This window comes from Trichechus manatus, unplaced genomic scaffold (assembly GCF_000243295.1).
Source record: "Trichechus manatus latirostris isolate Lorelei unplaced genomic scaffold, TriManLat1.0 scaffold00028, whole genome shotgun sequence".
NCBI classification, from domain to species: domain Eukaryota; kingdom Metazoa; phylum Chordata; class Mammalia; order Sirenia; family Trichechidae; genus Trichechus; species Trichechus manatus.
Window position 1 is genome coordinate 14,131,153 of NW_004443964.1, and position 17,605 is coordinate 14,148,757.

The following is a 17,605-nucleotide window of genomic DNA, read 5'->3' on the forward strand; positions in this document are numbered from 1 at the left end:
AGAGAGAGAGAGAGACAGCTGGCTGCTCCTCCTGGGCATTGTCCCTTTGCTTCCCTCTTTTCTGGCTGCATGGCTGACCAGTGGCCTGAGATGCCGCCAGGCCCTGACATCACAGAAGGCCAAGGACTGCAGCTCCTAATGGAAGTGAAATGAATCATTTCTGTTCTAACACAATTCTGTGAGCCAAGGAAGTGTCCGTGAAAATAAAAGGTACTGTCAGTCCTGCACGAGGAGCCCCAGGCACCGCCTGGCCCCAGCAGTGTCCTGTACACAGGCTGACCGACTGACTCTGTGCCCAGGCATGCCAGGCCGCAAGGCTGTCCTCACGGTATCGACTGCACACCTGACCTTGGCCCGTTTCTCGAGATTGTGTCTCAGCTGCAAATGCTGGTTTAGCAACATAGACCGAAACTCACACTGTCACATACTGTATAGTCTCCAAAGGGAGGATCCGTGTCTTATTTCTTTGTAATTTCTCAGTTAGCATGATACTCAGTTATATCGCCCACCAGAGGTTCTTCTTAGGCAGCTCATCTAAACGTTCAGGTTCACCCAGAAGTCACACTTGCACCCATCTACTCAGAAAGACACAGAACAGGAAACAGCTGGTCAGCAGGGCAGATTCAGGCCTTGCTTTTCTAGGGGAGCCTTGGCAGCGGTGCATGTAGCTGTCTGGAAGCTACCTTTTCCCCAGGTGATGGCTCAGGTACATGGAGATGAGGTGGGTATGGAAATCGGCCTGGCATAAAAGCCTCGTTTCCTACAGGGGCCAATATTTCTTATTACAACTATCTGGGTATAGCTTTCAGGATCCTTGCAGCTACAAGAGTCACAACCATCAGAAAAGCCCAAAGCTGTGACTTCCTACTAGCGACTATAGTTCTCCCACCTAGATGCAGGTGACCAATCAGGGGTCACTTTTACTATAAGCAGTATGTCTGGCAACAAAACTAACATATCACCTTAATAGGTTACCAAGGGAACAGAGGGAGTTACGGTAGCCAGCCTCCAAGATAGCCCTCAATGATCCCTGCATCCGGTATTCATGCCCTCCCACACTGACTAGAGCTGACCCATGTAACCACTAGGCTACTGGGAAAATGATGGCGTGTGACTTCCGAGGTTAGGTCATAAAAGACCTTGTGGCCTTGCTCTCTTGGATCACTTGCTCTGGGAGAAGCCAGCTGCCATGTTGTGAGGACACTCAAGCAGCCTTATGGAAGGGCCCATGTGGTAAGGAACTGAGGCCTCCTGCCAACAGCCATGTGGGTGAACCATCTTGGAAGTGGGTCCTCCAGCACCATGCCAGCCTTCAGATGAATGCAGTTCTGGCCAACACCTAGACTACAGTCTCACAAGAGACCTTGATGCAGAACCACCCAGCTAAGCTGCTGCCAAATTCCTGAGCAATAGAAACTGAGATAACAAGTGTTTGTAGTGTGAAGCCACTAAGTTTTGTGGCAGTTTGTTACTTAGCAATAGATAACTAATAAAAAGAGTTACCTGAAGGTCAAGTTCTCATTCAGTAGGTGAAAGGGTTTTGTGAACCCTTTGCCCACTCTGTTCACTTAACGAAATGCTTGATGAATAAAGAATGAAATGAGCACAAAAGTGCCCAAGAGAACTTTTGTTTGTTTTACTGCATGAAGGAATAAAACAATGAAAAATAGGGAAAAGGAAATTGGGATAATTGGGATGATATACCAGCAGTGAATATGAATAAGCTATAAACCAAACAACAAAAAAAAAAACCAAACCCATTGCCATCGAGTTGATTCCGACTCATAGCGACCCTATAGGACAGAGTAGTACTGCCTCACAGGGTTTCCCAGGCTTTCAATATTTATGGAAACAGAATGCTACATCTTTCTCCTGTGGAGCGGCTGGTGGGTTCAAACTGCCACTCTTTTCAGTTAGCAGCTGAGTGCTTAACCGCTGTGCCACCAGGTTTCCTGAATGAGCTATACCTAATTGCAACTATACGGATTATTAGTAGTAGCATACTGCTGCGTGAGAAAAGCTAGTCCGAGAAGACAAAATATAGTAAGACACCATTTGATAAAATTTAAAACTAAACAATATATTATTTAGATATAAATATATGTGATAAGACAAAAAACAAAAAGGCAAGGGAGTGATTAAGTACAAAGTTTAGGATAGTGGTCCCCCCTGGGGACAGGGAGGCAGGGGGACTGGTTGAAGAGAGAAGCATATTGGTAAATGTAAGTTGTTGGTAATATCGGTTCATGTGTATTCCTAATACTACTGAAAAATAAATAAATAAAAACAAACAGAAAGGGCCATGCATGTTCCATGGCCTAGAATTATGAGGAGCCCAATTCAGTAAACCTGAGGTCCAATAAGAAGGGGTGACAGTGACCAGAGTTAGTCTAAAGCCTGTAAAAAGGAAGGAATGTTGTTCAAATTTGAAACACTGACAGTTCAGCCTGAAGTGAAGGCGGGTGATCAGTGCGATGGGGGCCTATACGCAGAATGGATGATTTAGGCTATTTGGGAGTAAAAAGCAGTGTATTTCAGGATACTTTGACTGTTAACATATGAAAATACTGATAAATTTCATACCCTGCTGATAACCTGATCCTGAGACCAGACTGATGATGAGCCAAAAGTATGCGCTATGACTGGGGTCTGGGAAGCCCTCTGCCCCATAGATGATTTTGTTCCTTACTTCCCTTGTCAACCCCATGGAGTTCTCTATTTATGTTGAGAGCCTCTCACCGTAACCCTACTCTCAAAGCAATCTTTGCTTCTTGCCTGTAATGCTTAGATACAGCTGGGGAAGAGGGAAGGGGTTCTGAGATTCCTATCTGGGCCAAGTCTCCATGGGCCTAAGCCATGGACTTGGTGACACATGAGCTTCTCCTAGAAGCACCAGTTTCTTCATCCATGTATATGGAAGGAGACCTGTAAACAGGTAGGAAATGTTAGGTTTGTAGAAATCAGCATAGAATTGGAGTGAAATCCCTAGAAGAAAACACAGTATCTTCAAGGATACGAGAAAAAAGAAATAGAAGCCAGAGTCTTCATTAACTTCCAAGGGCAGAAAGTGATGGGGCAAGCTCTGAGAGAGTCAGAGAGAGAACAATATTTCAGCCTGGGCTGGCAAAGACTAAACATAGCATCTCTCCTTCCACTTCTGGGCTGCTGCACCTTGGTGTAGCTTGGTGGTGTGACCCCACTGCCCTCCCTCCGTCCCCAACTCCTGACATGCCAAAACCTCCTGCTTCTCTCCCTACTGTCCTGCTCCCTCACACTCTCTCCAGAACTTCCCACACAATCTGAGTTTCCTCTGCACTTGCTGAATGATGTTCCCATACATGAGTCTGGGCATCCTCTGACTTATGGTCAGGAGCTATGGCAGCATGAACAGCACCAGGAGCTGCCCTTCCGTATAGACATTTGGACTCAGCCTATTACGGCAAAGCTCTTGGAGTGTGCTGAGAATCTCACGGGCTGTCAGCATCACCTAATACGAGATGGGTGGAGCAACGAGCTGCATTTCTGGCCCCAGTGTCTTTTTCCACATTCTCCATCCCAGGTCCCTCTTGCTCAAGTGGAGCATGGGGATTCTAGGTTCTTAGGTCCTCAAATGCTGTGATCATTATTCACTTGTCACAGATAGGTTCTGTGGCACTAAAACACCAAGAGCTCTACAAATTCCTCATGATCCTGCTTTAGGGCCACTCCTCAAGTATAACAAATTACTGTCAATGGAGATAAATGACAACCGTTGTTGGGAGCAGATAGAAAATATACAGAACGCCAGTTACTATTGGAAGTTATCAATTAGAAAGGGAGAAGAAGCTACCAAAATAATGATAGTTATAATATCTTAACAATGGACAAAACTGATTGACAATCCTATGAAATGGAAGGAGTCACTGGTTAATGCACTTGGCTACCAACTGAAAGTTGGACGTTCGAGTCCACCCTGAGGCACCTTGGAAGCAAGGCCTGGTGATCTACTTCTGAAAAATCAGCCATAGAAAACCTTATGGAGCACAGTTCTACTCTGTCATACATAGGGTTGCCATGAGTCAGAACTGATTCGATGATAACTGCTTTTTTAAAATTTGTTTGTTTTTTTATTAGTACTTCAGTAACTAAGCTATCCTGAATGGAGTTCAAGATGGATCCTGGTACTAAATTTTAATCTATAATGTTAGAACAAGATTGTAGTGAGTGTTACTTAATGTATACACACATCACCCTTAAATGGTTTTAAGCTACATGTTATTTATACGTTGAGAAAATGTTAATTATAACTCACTTAAGTAGGCCCTACTTATGAACAAATTTCCTAGGTTTGCCACTAAGAAGTCCTGAATTTAATGAACTGTAGAATTTCCACTTGTAACAATTCACACTTTTCCAAATAATTATTTTTATTTCATAAATAATTACATACTGATAATATTTGCTCAATAATATTGAGAGATGTTATCACCATATATAATGTATGTAGGAGGAAGGGCAAGGAGGGTGGACTATTTGTCCTTTTTTAACTGTTCTAGGACTTGTAGTACTTCACTTTCAAAAAGCAGATCTGAAATGCCTTGAGAAGTGAGAGTGTCTTTTGAGCAGGCCTGTGCCCAGGTGAATGACTTCTTTATGCGAGCTTTTCCCAAAATCTGTTCTGGGAAAAACCACGTTGGAAAGATATTAATAGCGTGTTACTTAAAAGTTTTTGTGATCCAAATGCTTGTGACACACCAGGTTAAACAAAGTTAAGCAAGCTCCATTACACCGAACTGCAGGGCTTCTCAGAACAATCTAATATCCTGGTATTAACCGTTTGTTGATAAAGAGACTACTTCAAATCCTAAACTTATTTGTCCATCTTTTATTTCCCCCTTAGGAACACATTATGGTAAAAGCCTCTCTGTATATAAAACATTTCCAACACAGCTTCTCACACTTAGTGTCAGCAAAGGATACCAGTTTCACAAATGAACATACAGGTTTCCCTGCTATCCAAAACTAGAGTGTGCCTATGAAACCTTTTGTAAGCCGAAATGGCATTAAGCGAAGAAGCAATTAACGTTAATTTTTATGGGAAAATTTTTTGAGCATTCCCACACCCAAAAAATAACCTACCAAATCATACCAAATAATATATAAAACCTAAAATAACACTAGCATACAGTAAAAGATTGAAGTTGTCAAGGATTTCATTTTACTTGGATCCACAATCAACGCCCATGGAAGCAGCAGTCAAGAAATCAATGCACTGCATTGGGCAAATCTGCTGCAAAAGGCCTCTTTAAACTATTGATAAGCAAAGATGTCACCTTGAAGACTAAGATGCACCTGACCCAAGCCATGGTGTTTTCACTCACCTCATATGCATGCGAAGGCTGGACAATGAATAAGGAAGACCAAAAAAGAACTGACACCTTTGAATTATGGTGTTGGCGAAGAATATTGAATATACTATGGACGGCCAAAAGAATGAACAAATCTGTCTTGGAACTACAACCAGAATGCTCCTTAGAAGCAAGGATGGCGAAACTACATCTCACATACGTTAGACATGTTACTGGGAGGGACCAGTCCCCAGAGGACATCATGCTGGGTAAAGTTGAGGGTCAGCGAAAAAGAGAAAGACCTTCAAGGAGATGGACTGACACAGTGGCTGCAATAATGGGCTCAAGCATAGCAACGACTCTGAGGATGGCACACGACCGGGCAATGTTTCCTTCTGTTGTACACAGGGTCGCTATGAGTGCGAACCGACTGGACAGCACCTAACGACAACGTAGTAAAAGCAGGAATGATATGATAGCTTACATAAAGTAGAAGCTCTCAGGGAAGGAGCTTGGCGGTGACACTCCCACTGCTCCAGGTGAGCGCTGCCGGTTAAATAGCTTGCTGCAAAACAGATGTTGAACGCTATTTCCTTTTTGTAACAATTCTCTTCGGATTTCTCTCGGTTAGCGAAAACAGGTACTATTGTAGATCTTTCGTAAAAGCCAAGTGGTGGAAAGCAAACTTTCAACAGCGGGGGGATACATGTATAGCGCTAGCCAATCTTTTTAAGTGGGACAGGACAGCAGACATAAACCTCATTTTAAAACTGAGGACGCTCCAATTAAAGTTTAGGCAGCTAGCACGTGTGGAAAGTGGCTCAACTGGGAAGAACCCTGGCAAGTATTTTGCAAGTAATCTAAAATCGCATGAGTCCCATTCCTCCTTGACAAGAGAGCCTGATTCTAAACCTTCACTCTCCTTTCCCACACAGAGGACATTCTGACCCCTTCCACCCAGGCACTTCTTCTCCTTCCCAAATTTCTCATTCTGCTTATTCCCATTTTCTCCAATCCTTCTTCCAGGTCCGTAGTACGGCATCGTTTTACCTAACTTCTCTCTCCCATATCTGGCCACAAATAGTATACATTTTGTATCAGTTGACTTTTTAAAATAGGCAAGTTGGGCTTCTCTATCTCAGATACACAAAAACGGGCACTAAATTATATATTTTAAAATTAGGGTGTCATTTTCATTATTTCCCATAAGCCGCTGGCCTCGAGTAGTTATAAAAAGCAAAAAAGGGCACATCTCGGTCTACTCGAAGGGCCGATCCAGAGGCATCACACTTCGGAAAAAAGGACCCCGGCTCCAAGGGGCTCAAACTAGCCCCTCCACGAAGCCTTCAGTCCTGCGCACGCGCAGCCCGCAGTCCCCGGGCCGGCATTTTGGGGCCTGCGCCCATCCCGCACACCCTTCCGTGAGCGAGAAACAAGTGGACAGAAAGATGCGGGACGAGCCTCCCTCCCGTTGACTTCCCCTCCTTCACCGTACACGCGATACAAGGACAGATCCGGAAGTGGATCACTGAGGAGCCGGAAGTGGGCCGCCTCAGGGAAGCGCCGCCGGAAGTCCGACATTAGAGAGCCTGCGTTTCCTCTCTAGGAGTCTGGAGGTTTCCATATCTCTATGTTCTGGCCCCAGCCAGGCCCTTCCGCGGAGGTGGGAGGGGGCGCCGCGGCTACGCGGGCAAGAGCGCTGGTCAACCTCTTCCGGAGCTCTTTCCTATTCCGTCACGCTCCTGCGCACTTGGGGGCACCACCAGCAGAGGTTTGGGGATTGTGGGTATCACGTTTTTTAAAAATGAGAATACAAGAACTCCGTAGGCGACTCCAGAAAGGGTTTCTAGCTGTTTTTTTCCCTAGTGTATGTGTACATGCATTTTTTATTGCTATGAAGTCTAACTGTCATGCAGTAGTACAGCAGAAACAACCCTAAGTAATTAAAATAATAATAATGTTTTATATTTGAAGTCCCTTTTGAATTTGAACCCCAGGCTAGGGGTGGGCCTGCTCTCCTGGTCTCTTTTCACAGACTCCGCCCTTCTGTCCCCCAATAACGCAGGGATGAGGGGGCCCCAACTGGCTCATCTGATTGTTAATTCAAAGGTTCATGTTAATCCACTTTCATCTACTCTCTTACTTGGATTTTCCCCTCTAAAAAAGAGAAAGGGGGAAACTGTACATATACAGAACTTAAGAATCTAGTAAAATTTGAGTGAAATTAGAATTGTCTAGGTTTAAAAAAATTTGATAGTACCCAATGCAAAGAAAGGTGTAGTGAAATTAGTCAATTCTGGGCAGAGCATAGGGTCCTCTGGGTGGTGCAAACGGTTTGTTCTCGACTACTAACCTAAAGGTTGGCAGTTCAAACCCACCCAGTGGCACCATGGAAGAAAGGCCTTGGCAACCTGCTTCTGTAAAGGTTACAGCCAAGAAAACCTTATGCCGAAGTTCTACTCTGTAATATGGGTCAGCATGAGTCAGAATCGACTCCACCACAATGGGTTGGTTGGTTGGTTTTTCTCTGGTAGGACAGAGTGTAAATATATACACTTCTGTTGAAAAACCATTTGGCATTCTGTATCAAAAAGTGTTCACACTCTGACCCATGGGATCCCATTTGTGGAAGATTTATCCCAAGCAAATAAGCCAAGAGAAAAGAAAAGCATTTCTGAAGCTGTTCTCTAGTGGACACCTGTTGTTTTTGCTTGATTCTTCTTTGGGAAACCAGCTAGCTCTCAATCCACTTCCCGGTGGGCACATGACCCAGCCCTGGCCAATCAGAATATCCCAGCATACCATAGCCTTATCTTCAGGAAGTCAGGAGCCAGACTGCCTGCTCCCAGTCCTGACTCTGCCTCTTAATGGCTGCATGGCTTTCAGCTTGTTCATTAGCCTGAGAGTCAGTTTACTCATTGGTTGCATGGGAATGTTAATAAATGGACACCTACCTCATAGGGTTTTAGTGAGGACTAAATGAATAAAGCACATAAAATGGTGCCTGGTATGTCATACCATTATCTCCTACCTCCGTACCTTTGATCAATATTTTCCCTTCCTGGCAGGCTCCTTCCACTTTTCTTTTTTTACTTTCGCCTTCCAAATCAAAACCAAACCTACTGCCATTGAGTCGATTCCGACTCACAGCGACCCTATAGGACAGAGTAGAACTGCCCCATAGAGTTTCCAAGGAGCGCTTGGTGGATTCAAACTGTCGACCTTTTGGTTAGCAGCCATAGCTCTTAACCACTATGCCACCAGGGTTTCCAATTTTGCCTTCCACATACTCCAATATCATCTATTGCATTATCCCAGACATTTTATATCTTTCTTTCCTACTGAACTTGTAATCCTCTGAAAGGAGGACCATGTCTTATTCACCTTTGTACTTCGGGTGCCTCACACAATTCCCACCCCAGAAATGGTGCTCAATAGTTCGTTGAACAAAACGGAATGCTCTCTAACACAGAGCAGACAATGTTGGAACAATTAATGACAATGTCATAAACCATAGAGGACAAACAAACAGAAATAGAACCACATGAAGTTAGAACAATTTTCTTACAAAACATGGCTTGACCCCTAGGGATTGCAGATCTCACTTCTTCCCAGCCCTGGGCTCGCTCCCAGGTGGTGGGCAGATGAATTCTGGGAAAGACTGACACCTAAGGTCCACTTTTTGAATTGCTGCTTCTTTTTTCTGCCTTAGAACTCATCTCTTCCCACGAGGATTGGCACAAGAAATGAGATCTGGCCACTTAACTAAGAGCGCAAAATAGAGGAGTTGGGACTTTCAAAGGTGGCTCAGTTTGGGGTAAGGACGAGGTTCAGTATGTGGCCATGGAAGTGAGTGACTGATGTGAAACAGAGCAAAAGTCACGGGAAGGAAGTAGGTCAAGGGTCTGTGAGACTCAGGAGTTTGGTGGGTCATCCACTATGACCTTGAAACCGCCCAGGATGAGGGCAAGAGGAGGATGTGGGTAAGGTGCCCCAGTTCTGGGGAGACATGTGGAGGAAGACAAATGAGAGCAAAATGAGGACTCAGAGTGGTAGAGCTGAGTGTCCGAGGCTCAGAGGAGGATGGGTTTAGCACAAAAGTGGAAGGGCAATGGCTTGGAAGGGGCAGTGGGAAGCTTGGAGGACTCCTAATCCAGCCGGGAAATAGGGATGATGACCTGGGAACAAAGCAAGCTCCCCTGTAACGGAAATGCCTTTTGGCATTTAGGGTATACTTCTGTGAGGCCTGTGTTTATGAGGAGACAACAGAAGGAGACAGGACAGCAATGGAAGATAGACGGGTGGGGAGACAGGTAGAGTAGGGTTAGGGTAAAAGACTGTGATAAAGTCATATAAGCAGTGGTCGCTGGGTCGCGTTTGTACCTGTTTGAGAGAGCTGACTGAGTGCATCTCTTCTGAATTCCGGTTCATTGACTCTGTTCAGTGACATCACCATGGAAACTGGCAAACGCTACAACTCAGTCTCTTCCTCCTCCCTACCCTGCTTAAAAAAAAAACAAAACAAAACCAGAAAACCTCTGTTCACACAAGTCACCACCTGGCCTTACCCTGACGAAGCTCATTGAGTAGGAGGGGATGTAAGATGTGTACCAAATATCTGCAACCTACAGAGGCAGTCGTGATTACTTGGTAGAATTCTCACTTTCTGTGTGGGAGACCAAGGTTCAATTCCGAGTCAAGGTACTTTATGCGCGGCCACCACCCATCTGTCAGCAGAGGCTTGTGTGTTGCTACGATGCTGCACAGGTTTCAATGGAGCTCCCAGACTAACACAGACTAGGAAGAAAAGTCTGGCAATCTCCTTCTGAAAATCAGCCAATGAAAACCCTATGGATCATAACAGTCCAACCCCCAACTCATCAGGGGATGGCACAGGACCAGGCAGGGTTTTGTTCTGTTGTGCATGAGGTTACCATGGCAGCTAACAACGACAATCTGTAATCCAGAGTGATGTGTGGAAAATGCCACAAGTGTGACTCAATGCCAAATAAGTGAAGAGGAGGGAGGCACCCCCTCAGAGGCGGGAGTTGACCTGGTGTCTTAGGCTGGGTTCTCTAGAGAAGCAAAACCAGTAACATGTACAAATATATATATATATATATATAGAGAGAGAGAGAGAGAGAGAGATCTATATCAAGGAAATGCTCACGCGGTTGTAGAGACTGGAACGTCCCAAGTCCGTGGGTCAGGATAGAGGCTTCTCCTGACTGACGTAGCCACAGAGGCTGGCGAACCCCAGATTGGCACGCAAGACCGTAGGTAAACTGCTAGCTCAAGTCCCAAGGACCATAAATCAGATGAATAGGAGCCAGCTGCAGGATCCAGAGCAAGCAAAAAGCCCACGAGCCTTGCCAGAATGTGCACTTATAGTTGAGGCAGGCCACATGCCCAAGAAAACTCCCTTCCAACTGATGGGCTACTCACAGCAGATCCCATCATGAAGGTGATCACATTATGTCAAATCTCATCATGGAAGCAATGACAACATCATACAACTGCCAAACCACTGAGAATCATGGCCCAGCCAAGTTGACACACAACGCTGACCACCACAACTGGGTTCTGAAGTGGGGGCAGCAGAGGTAAGATTTCATTTGTCAGAGATGTGAGGGAGGGGATTTTCAGCAGAACAACTGGCGAGACAAAAGACCGAGTGGTGAGAAAATCCAACATGTGCTGGAGAAAAGCCCATTCTGGCCTGGCTAGGTAAGAGAGTTCACATTGGGTTGCAGAGGAAGTCCAGCTGAAGAATCAAATAGGGTCAGACTATGAAAGAATGAATGAAAGAATGAACTTTATTAAGGAGGTACCTGGGAGCCACTGAAGATTTTTGAGCAAGAGAGGGACATTATAATAGCAATACCCAATCCTCTGGATTTGTACTTTTTTTTTATCGAGCTATAATTCACATACCATAAAATTCACCCATTTAAAGTGTACAGTTCACTAGTTTTAGTATATTCACAAGGCCGTACAACCATTAAAACCAAATCAAACCAAATCCGTTGCTGTCAAGTCAATTCTGACTCATAGCGACCCTACACGACAGAGAACTTCCCCATAGGGTTTCCAAGGAGCAGCTGGTGGATTCGAACTGTTGATCTTTTGGTTAGCAGCTGAGCTCTTAACCCCTGTGCCACCAGGGCTCCATACAACCATTACCACTCTCTAATTCCAGAACATTTCCATCACCTGAGACAGAAACTCTGCTCATTAGCCCTCACTCCCCATTACCTCCTCCCCCAAGGATTTGCACCTTTGACAAAACACCCTGTTTGGTGTCTGCAGAGTTATTTGAATTTTGAACCCCGAAGGGCTGTTTAGCAAAGAGCAAAGAGAGAAGGGAAAAGAGCAGAACTAACTTTTCCAAGGTCCAGCTGATGTAACCAAAGAGAGGGAAAAAAAAGTACAATATTAGATCCACATGGGAGCAAAGAGAAATGAGCATATGGCAAAGTGGATCTTAAAATCCAACATCTGAATAAAGTGGAAGTTGTGGATGTTAAAAAAAAAAAAAAAAAACTTGCAGAGGCTAATGCTTTTATTTCTTTTGCATATCCTGTATCAGCCATCTTCCCACACTCTTCCAAATAGAGCCGTTCCTGGGGAAAACAAGGGAAAAAGGCAAAAGGGGTGGGAATATTGGAAAATCTCTTGCTTTGGAAAGTCTCAAGAAAGACAGTTGCTTGCTGCTCCCTCCTTGGCTCCTCACAAACGGTATGGTGGCTGCTGGAAGCCGGAGGGGGAGTTGAGAACCCAGGGTGTGTGCCTGAGGGCCCCTCACCCCCATCACAGTCAGGGCAGGGTGGAGCATCTGTGATTTGAAGAAACACCAAAGAAGCCACAACCACCCAGGAAGGTGTTGGTAGCCAGTGTCCAGAGAGGGCCCTCAGCTGGCATGCATCCTGCTTAAGCATCAGTGGCAGGATGGGCATGTCTGCCAAAAAGGGGTTCAGTAAGCCTAATACAAATGGGGTGTACCAAGTAGTACAGTTTTGGGGAGTCTCTTCTCCTAAACTGGGCCCTTCTTGTCCCTCCTCTCTCTGGTCACTTGCAGCAACAGTGGTTGGGGGTGTGTCGATGGTGGCACTCAGCTCTTCTGAATGTCTGCCACATGGAATCTCATTTGGGGTGGTTGGTTGAAGTCCTGGTGGTGCAGTGGTTAAGAGCTCAGCTGTTAGCCAAAAGGTCGGCGGTTTGAATCCACCAGCTGCTCCTTGGAAACCCTATGGGGCAGTTCTACTCTGTCCTATAGGGTTGTTATGAGTTGGCATCAACTCGACGGCAAAGGGTTTTTTTTTTTTTTTTGGTCTAAATCCAGAGGGAGCTAAACAAAAAACCAGTTGCCATTGAGTTGATGGTGACCCCATGTGTTGCAGAGTAGAATTGTGCTCCATGGGGTTTTCATGGCTGTGACCTTTTGGAAGCAGATTGCAGGCTTTTCTTCCGAGGTGCCTCTGGGTGGGTTTGAATTGCCTCTTGCGCCACCCAGGGACAGCCTAAACAAAGCCAAAAATCCAAACCTGTTGCTGTTGAATCGATTCCAACTCATAGTGACCCTATAGGACAGAGTAGAACTGCCCCATAAGGTTTCTTACAAGGAGCAGCTGGTGGATTGGAACTGCTGAACTTTTGGTTAGCAGCCGAGCTCTTAACCACTGCGCTACCAGGGCTCCAGTGAGTGACAGCGTAGAGAGCACTAAATCCCACTCTGCCACCCAGATGACCTGGCATGTACCCTTTGGGGCTGACTGGACTTTTTTTTTTTAAATTCTACTAAGAATACTAAAGTCATATGATTTTAAAATTGGAGGCAGACTTTTGAATTCATCAAGTCTGATTCTTTTTCCTAGTGAGAAACGAGAGAATCAGAGAGGTTAGGTAACTTGATCAAAGTCACCCATCCAACTAATCCATAGTGACAGAAAGCAGACTGGTGCTTGCCTGGGGACAGAGGGGTTGAGGGGACCAGGGCAGGAATCACAAAGGAACACAAGGAAACTTTTGGGGGATGAGGAACACGTTCTCTATCTTGATTGTGGAGGTGGTTTGTTTCATGAGTGTACATGTATGTAAAAACTTATCAAACTGTACACTTCAAATGTGTGCAGTTTTTTGCATGCCAGTTATACCTTGAGGAAACTGTTTTTTTAAAAAAAGTCGCCCATCTGGTTAGAAGCAGAGCAGGGGTCAGGGAAAAAAACTTGTGCTTTGAGACCTTCACACTTCCACTCACCGGTAGTGCTGTCTTAAAACCAAAGTCTATTTCAAGTCCTAAAAATGGCTTTTCCTATAATGCCCTTTGTTAAGCTCTGTTTCCAAAAAAAATTTTTTTATTGTACTTCAGGCGAAGGTTTACAGAACAAATAGTTTCTCATTAAACAGTCAGTATACATATTGTTTTATGACATTGGTTAACAACCCCACGACATGTCAACCCTCTCCCTTCTTGACCTTTTTTTTTTTAGTGAAAATATACATAGCCAAAGATATACCATTTCAAAAATTTCTACATGCACAGTTCAGTGTTATCAGTTATGTTCTCCCAGTTGTGCTGCTATTCTCACTTTAGATGAAGGTTTACAGAACAAAATAGTTTTTCATTAAACAGTTACTACACATATTGCCCTATGACAATGGTTAACAACCCCAGGACATGTCAACACTGTCCCTTCTCAACCTTGGGTTCCCTATCACTAGCTTTCCTGTCCCCTCCTGCCTTCTAGTCCTTGTCCCTGGACTGCTGTGCCTCATTAGTCCCGTTTTGTTTTATGAGGCTGTCCAATCCCCGGCTGAATGGTGAACTTCAGGAGTGACTTCACCACTGAGCTAAAAAGGTGTCCGGGGGCCATACTCTTGGGGTTTCTCCAGTCTGTCAGGCCAGTAAATCTGGTCTTTTTTTTGTGAGTTAGAATTTTGTTCTACATCCTTTTCCAGCTCTGTCCAGGACCCTCTATTGTGATTCCAGTCAGAGCAGTCCTTGGTGGTAGCCAGGCACCATCTAGGTGTACTGGACTCAGTCTGGTGGAGGCTGTGGTAGCTGTGGTCCATTAGTCCTTTGGACTAATGTTTTCCTTGTGTCTTGTTCTCTTCATTCTCCCTTGCTCCTGAAGGGGTGAGACCAGTGGAGTATCTTAGATGGCTGCTCACAGGCTTTTAAGACCCCAGACGCTACTCACCAAGGTAGGATGTAGAACATTGTCTTTATAAACTGTGTTATGCCAATTAAGCTAGATGTTCTGTGTTTCCAAATTTTTGTACTGAAAAAGAACAACAGCCTTAAAGACACAAAGTAGCAGATGTCATTCAACAGTTTCCATCTGACCTGGTCTGTAGATAGATGCAGTGTACCCAGGGAGCAGGGAGGAGGGGAGACAGGGAGGCATGGTTGTGTTCGGTTTTCCTGTGTTCGTCTCCAGCAATGCTTGTTAACAGTATCTGCTCTGGACACATCCAGTGAATTTAATGTAGGATAAAAAAAAGATATGAAGGAGGAGGCTTTTATCATAGGACTGTATTTTGTGGTGGTAGCTGGTGGTCCTCACTGGGCCAAAATATTTACTGAGCAATCCCTGAATAAGGAAGAGGCAGAAAAACCTTTCAGAAAGTTTCAACCCTTCTTTTTCTTCCTCTTTCCCTGATCAAACACCCAGGTGTGGCCAGCCTCTGGAGATCTAAGATAGATTCTTTGTAGAAGGTCAAGGTACAGGGAGGAGAGGGGTGTGCTCCACCTACACTTCTCTTCCTTGTTGAAGTGGAGCTGACCGATGAGGGTGCACAGGGAGGCTCTGCCTAGCTGGCCTGCTATGCTCACTGTGTTGAAAATAAGGTGCTCCAGTTTTCCTGCCAGAATATATTTTCACGCGCTATTGCCTTTCCAGCAGGCGCTAGGAAGAAACATTCGTGCATCTAAGAGATTTTTCCCCTCCTTCTGTTATAGATTGAATTGTGACCCTCCAAAATATGTGTTGTAAATCCTAACCCTTACGTATGTGGATGTAATTCCAACTGGGAATAGGGTTTTCTTTATTATGTTAATGTGCTATATCAGTATAGGGCGGGTCTTAAGCCAATCACTTCTGAGATCTAAGAGCAACAGATTAGCACAGAAGCAAGCAAGGACAAACGGGGGAAGACTGATGCCACGTGGAGATCACTAAGGAACGGAGGAACAGAGCTGGAGAGGCAAGGACCTCCCTCCAGAGCTGACAGACAGAGAAAACCTTCCCCTAGAGTTGGCCCTGAATTCAGACTCCTAGTCTCCTAGACAGTGAGAAAATAAACTTCTGTTCCTGAAAGCCACCCACTTGTGGTATTTCTGCTACAGCAGCACTAAGAAACTAAGACCTCTCTCTGATTTTTGAGAATCGAAAATGTCATACACCCTTGTAATCAATTAAGATAAGACAGAATTATACGAAATGATAACGCAGCAGAGGCACAGGCAGCCGTCCCAGCAGTCGGGTGAATCCAGCAGGATTTCTGTTCTTGTCAAAGAGATGGCACCGCAGGTGTGGGCGGTGCCATTACTGAGCTGTCCAAAGTGGTTGGGGACACAGGGTGAACTGAACCCTCTCCTCTGTGGTCCGGGCTAGCATGGACATTTAACCCATCGAGCTGCTGCTTCTCCGTTTGCCTGCCCTGCGTCCCTGCTGCCCCTCCCCCAGTCCTTTGCCCTTCTCTGCTCTGCTCTGACCCCAATAGGCTGCACCACCAAGCCTCCCTTGCCCTCTGACTTCTGGTCAGAAGTGAACAATGGGAAGCACCAACCGGAGACTGAGGGCAGGAAGAGAGAGACTTGGTAGTATTTATTCCTCTGGCAATCGCTGTGCGACAAGACAGCCCCTGCAGGGCAGCCCCTCCTCCAGGGTGCTGACTGGCTGTCCCTCGAGGCCTAGGCAGTGGCAAAGGCAATGGCTTCCCATGGTTGCTATTCTTGGTTGCTTCAACATCCCTTGTTGTTGAGTAGATTCCGACTCATGGTGAGCCCATGTGTTACAGAGTAGAACTGCCCCATAGAGATTTCTTGGCTCTGAACTCAACGGAAGCTGGTCAGTAGGGCTCTTCTCCTCTGGTACTGCTGGGTGGATTCAAACTGCCAACCTTTTGGTTAGCGGTTAAGCGCAAACCGTTTGTGCCACCTAGGGACCATCAACATCCTGTAATAGTTCTTTTAACTCCACCGCACCTCTGTAAGAGTCCCTTCATGGAAGTCTCTGTAGGAGGAGGCCTGATGCATCCATCGTATTGAAATCAACTGCTTACCATTCTGTCCCTCCTCCTAGACTGAGAAAGGGGCCCAAGGGCAGGGACCATGTCTATTTAAGCTTTGTACTGCCAGAACCGCAGTGAGGTTCAGTGGTCAAATTCTCGCCTTCCAAGCAGGAGACCAGGGTTGGATTCCTGCCAATGCATCTCATGCATTCCCACCGCCCGTATGTCAGCGGAGGTTTGTGCATTGCTATGATGCTGAACAGGTTTTGGTAGAGCTTCCACACTAAGACAGACAAGGGAGAAATTCCTGGTGACTGACTTCCAAAATTAGTCAGTGTAAACCCTATGTATCGCAACAGTTTGATCCACAACTGATCATGGGGATGATGCAGGACCAAGCATTTTGTTCCCTTGTGCATGGGGGTGCCGTGAGTCAGCGGCCGACTTCACAGCGGCTAACAACAACACAACAACTCCCAGCATTTAGCACAGTGGACTGAACTAAATTGTTGAGTTGACTAGAGGTGTTGGGGCGTTTTCCTGAGGAGGTGACCTTAGACCTGGGTTTTAAAGGGTATCTGTTTATGCATGTACGCTGAGGATGGCTGCGTCGTTGTGCAGGATGAGGTGTTATACAACCGGAGACAAGGTCCAGGTGTATTTAGATTACATCATTAGTACTAAGGGCAGCATGATCCAAATTTAGGCCCTGAATCACACCCTTTTGTTGATAATGATGATGAAGACTTTGAGGACAAGTGATGATGATGATGATGGAATGTTCACTAATGTGAGTCACAGGAGGATTTGATTTTTATTTTTATTTTAATATTTTATTGTACTTCAGGCGAAGGCTTACAGAACAAATAGTTTTTCATGAAACAGTAGTACACATGTTGTTTTATGATATTGGTTAACAACCCCACAACATAATAACCCTCTAACTTCTCAACCTTTTTTTTTTTGGTGAAAATACACATAGCCAAAGAGACACCGTTTCAAAAATTTCTACATACACAGTTCAGTGACATTGACTTCGCTCT

At 45.3% G+C, this 17,605-nt stretch overlaps 1 long non-coding RNA gene across 2 annotated transcripts in view; it reads right to left on the minus strand.

Annotated features, from left to right (window-relative positions):
* LOC111820150 (uncharacterized) overlaps positions 1–6,167 on the minus strand; it is a 14,701-nt gene extending 8,534 nt beyond the window's left edge. For both annotated transcript variants that reach the window (XR_002823689.1, XR_002823690.1), the window contains exon 1: positions 5,812–6,167. This is a non-coding gene — a long non-coding RNA (uncharacterized LOC111820150). The remainder of the gene's footprint in view (positions 1–5,811) is intronic.
* Between the last annotated feature and the right edge of the window lie 11,438 nt (positions 6,168–17,605).